At 34.9% G+C, this 4,715-nt stretch overlaps 1 non-coding gene and 1 pseudogene across 1 annotated transcript; both read left to right on the forward strand.

The window, feature by feature from the left end:
* Positions 1-382: 382 nt before the first annotated feature.
* LOC123575054 (small nucleolar RNA SNORD2) lies at positions 383-451 on the forward strand. Its single transcript, XR_006700220.1, has one exon. It is a non-coding gene; the product is annotated as a small nucleolar RNA SNORD2 (small nucleolar RNA).
* Positions 452-550: 99 nt separating this feature from the next.
* On the forward strand, positions 551-1,534 carry LOC102137550 (eukaryotic initiation factor 4A-II pseudogene; annotated as a pseudogene).
* The last annotated feature ends 3,181 nt before the right edge of the window (positions 1,535-4,715 follow it).

Here is a 4,715-nt window from a genome sequence, read left to right on the forward strand (position 1 = left end):
ATTATGTCCTAATACCTTCAAGTAGATTTTTTATTTAACTTTTCTGGCTGTCTTCAAAAGAGGAGATAAATTACCTAGATTTCAGGTTTACCAGAAGCCTAGGTTCAAATTAATTTTAATGCTTAAAATACCTAAATGATGGCATCCCCTATAAAAGTGTTCTAGGCCAAAATGATTTTACAAATTAGTTTTAGCTTACATTCCAATAAGGATAATTTTTATGTTAGTCAAAGTATTCCACGCCATAGAAAAAAAAATTAGAAATTTCCTCAATTCATGATGCTAACACACCTTAGTATCAAAACTTTCTTATTTCAAAAAAGAACAGTTTTCATTTCTTATGATAGATGGAAAAAACAAATGTATATTAAAATCATACACTGTGTGAAACGATGGCAATCATCTTTTGGGACTGACCTGAAATGAAGAGAATACTCATTGCTGATCTCTTGATTATTTGGGCATAATGCATGTTCCAAATGGAATACATGGTGTGAAGTAGAAGTGACAATTTGATGTGGGATCGGTAAATACGTATCCTACTTTTTTCAGGGTATGATGTGATTGCTCAAGCTCAGTCAGGTACTGGCAAGACAGCCACATTTGCTATTTCCATCCTGCAACAGTTGGAGATTGAGTTCAAGGAGACCCAAGCATCAGTATTGGCCCCCACCAGAGAGCTGGCTCAACAGATCCAAAAGGTAATTCTGGCACTTGGAGACTATATGGGAGCAACTTGTCATGCCTGCATTGGTGGAACAAATGTTCGAAATGAAATGCAAAAACTGCAGGCTGAAGCACCACATATTGTTGTTGGTACACCGGGAGAGTGTTTGATATGTTAAACAGAAGACATCTTTCTCCAAAATTGATCAAAATGTTTGTTTTGGATGAAGCAGATGAAATGTTGAGCCATGGGTTTAAGGATCAAATCTATGAGATTTTCCAAACACTAAACACAAGTATTCAGGTTGTGTTGCTTTCTGCCACAATGCCCAACGGATGTGTTGGAAGTGACCAAAAAATTTATGAGAGATCCAGTTCGAATTCTGGTGAAAAAGGAAGAATTGACCCTTGAAGGAATCAAACAGTTTTATATTAATGTTGAGAGAGAGGAATGGAAGTTGGATACACTTTGTGACTTGTACAAGACACTGACCATTATGCAGGCTGTTATTTTTCTCAATACGAGGCGCAAGGTGGACTGGCTGGCTGAGAAAATGCATGCCAGAGACTTCACAGTTTCTGCTCTGCATGGTGACGTGGACCAGGAGGAGAGAGATGTTATCATGAGGAAATTCCAGTCAGGGTCAAGTCATGTTCTGATCACTACTGACTTGTTGGTTCATGGGAATGATGTGCAACAAGTGTCTTTGGTTATAAATTATGATCTACCTACCAATCGTGAAAACTATTTTCACAGGAGTCAATAGCAGCAGTCGATGACGAGATGGCACTCAGAAATGGTGCTGACATAAGTTAGGACGTGGAATCATAAGTGAAACAGCACACTGTTTGAATAAAGAGTGAGTCGACTTGGCAGAGGGGGTCGATTTGGGAGGAAAGGTGTGGCTATAAATTTTGTTACTGAAGAAGACAAGAGGATTCTTCATGACATTGAGACTTTCTACAATACTGCAGTGGAGGGGATGTCCATGAATGTGGCTGACCTTATTTAATTCCTGGGATGAGAGTTTTGGATGCAGTGCTCGCTGTTGCTGAATAGGTGATCACAACGTGCATTGTACTTCTTTCTTCAGGAATATTTGAATCTTGTCTCAATGCTCATAACGGATCAGAAATACAGATTTTGATAGCAAAGCAACATTAGTCGCGAGCTCTTGTGAGGAAAGTCATTGGCTTTATCCTCTTTAGAGTTAGACTGTTGGGGTGGGTATAAAAGATGGGGTCTGTAAAATCTTTCTTTCTTAGAAATTTATTTCCTAGTTCTGTAGAAATGGTTGTATTAGATGTTCTCTATCATTTAATAATATACTTGTGAACTAAAAGATATAAGTGCTGTACAAAATCAGCCAATTATATTAAACTAGCATATCTGCCTTTGTTGTGTTTGTTATTAGCCTGAGTAGAAAGGCCTTTAAAACTTTTTTAGAATGCATTTTATTTGGTATTGTATTTATTCAATAAAGTACTTAATTAGTGAAAAAAAAACTCATACACTTTGGTCAAGTAGGTTTTATTCTAGGAAAAGAAAGATATGTCAATATAAGACACAGCTACACAGAGACTACACAGCTATGCTCTCACCAGTGACAGAACCACTGCACACCACCAGCAAGCACCCTTCTACCTCCCTGTAGGGGAAGGTCTTTCCACAGTGAAAATAGTCTGTAAAGTCTGCAAGAGGTGACTCCATCAAATATACAGACATCAATGAAAGGCAACAAGAAACATAAAACCAAGGAGATATATCAGCCACAAAAGAACACAATAATCTCCCAAAATTGACCAGAAAGAAATGAAAAAAAGCCACTGCACTCCAGCCTGGGGGACACAGCAAGACTCCATCTCAAAAAAAAAAAAAAGGAAATGAAAAAAAACTAACAAATAACTCAAAATTCAAAATAATTTAGGAAGCTCAGCAAACTTCAAAAAATACAGAGAAGTAATTCAGTGAAATCAGAAGAACAATAAGTGACCAAAATGAGAAATGTAACAGAAAGATTGAAATTTAAAAAAAAAAAAAAACAAAACAGAAATTCTGGCACAGAAGAATACAATGAATGAAATTTTAAAATGTAACAGAAAGCATCAGTGACAGAATGATCAAGCAGAAGAAAGAATCTGTGAACTTGAAGACAGATTATTTGAAAACATACAGTCAGAGGAGAAAAAAGAGTGAAAAAGAATGATGAAAACATATGGGACTTTGGGGAGAGTATCAAAAGAGCAAATGTTTATGTTATAGAAGTTCAAGAAGAAGAAGAGAGAAACAAAGGAGAAGGAAACTTATTTAAAGAAATAATAGCAGAAAATCTTCCAAACCTGGGAAGCAATATAAATATCCAGGTACAAGAAGGTTAAAGATCTCCAATCTGATTCAATCAAAACAAGGCTACCCCTGAGACATAATCAATTTGTCAAAAACCAAAAACAAAGAGAGGATCCTGAAAGCTGCAAGAGAAAAGAAACAAATCACATGTAAAGAAGTTCCAGTAAGGCTAACAGTGGATTTCTCAGCAGAAACCTTACAGACCAGGAGAGAGTGGGATGATATTCAAAGTGCTGAAAGGGAAAAAAAAAACTTCCAACCAAAAATACTTTACCCAGAGAAGCTATTCTTTAGAAACAAAAGAGAGATAAAGATTTTCCCATGCAAATTAAAGTTGAGGGAGTTTATCACCACCAGACCTGTCTTACAAGAAATGCTAAAGGGAGTTCTTCAAGCTGAACAAAAGTATGCTAATTAGTAACATAAAAACATACAAAAGCAAAAACCTCACTGGTAAAAGTATGTAATACACAGTCAAATTCAGAATACTCTAACATTGTAATGGTGATGTGTAAATTACTTATTTTGTAAGTATAAAGGTTAAAAGACAAAATTATTTTGAAATATAGTTATATTAATGTGATAAAGGATATACAATATTAAAAGATGCAAATTGTGACATCAATAACATCAAATGTGGAGAGGTGAAGTCTAGAGTTGTTGTATGCAAAGTTAAGTTGTTATTGGCTTAAAACAGCCTATTATAAGATGTTTTATACAAAGCAAAAACCTGTAGTAGATACACAAAAAAGAAAGAGAAAGAAATCAAAGACTACCTCTACAGAAAATCATCAAATCACAAAGGAGGACAGCAAGAGAGGAAGAAAGAAACAAAAACTCCACAGAACAACCATAAATCAATTAACAAAATGGCAGTAGTAAATCCTTACCTATCAAGAATTACCTTGAGTGGAAATAGATTAAAATATCCAATCAAAAAACAGAATGTTCTATGAGTTTTTTTAAAGACCCAACTATATGCTGCCTACAAGAGATTCACTTAACCTAAAAAGACACACAGATTGAAAGTGAGAGAATGGAAAAAGATATTCGTGCAAATGAAAACCAAAAGAGAGCAGGATAGCTGTACTTATAACAGATAAAATAGAATTTAAGCCAAAAAACTGTAAATTGAGACAAAGAGGGTCATTATGTAATGATATAAAGGGATTGATACATCAAGGAGATATAACAATTATAAATACATAGGTATCCAACATCAGACCACTTTAATATATAAAGCAAATATTAATAGATCTGAAGAGAGAGAGAGATGGCAGTATGATAATAGTAGGGAATTTCAAAACTACACTCTCAACAATTGACAAATCATCCAGATGGAAAATCAATAAGGAAACATTGGCTTGAACTATACTTTACATCAAATGAACCTGACAGACACATATTTTAAGTTGGTGCAAAAGTAACTGCATTAATGGGAAAACCACAATTACTTTTGCACCAACCTAAATAGAACATTTCATTCAACAGCAGCAGAATACCCATTCTTCTCAAGAGCATACACATGGAAAATTCTCTAGGATACACCATATGTTAGTCCACAAAACAAATCTTAACAAATTTATGAAGATTGAAACCATTTCAGACCCCAATGGTGTAAAACTAGAAATTAATAATAGAAGAAATTTTAGGAAATTTACAAACATGTGGAAATGAAACAACATGCTCCTAAACAAGGGGT

The sequence above is a fragment of the Macaca fascicularis genome, chromosome 7 (assembly GCF_037993035.2).
Source record: "Macaca fascicularis isolate 582-1 chromosome 7, T2T-MFA8v1.1".
Classification (NCBI taxonomy): Eukaryota; Metazoa; Chordata; class Mammalia; order Primates; family Cercopithecidae; genus Macaca; species Macaca fascicularis.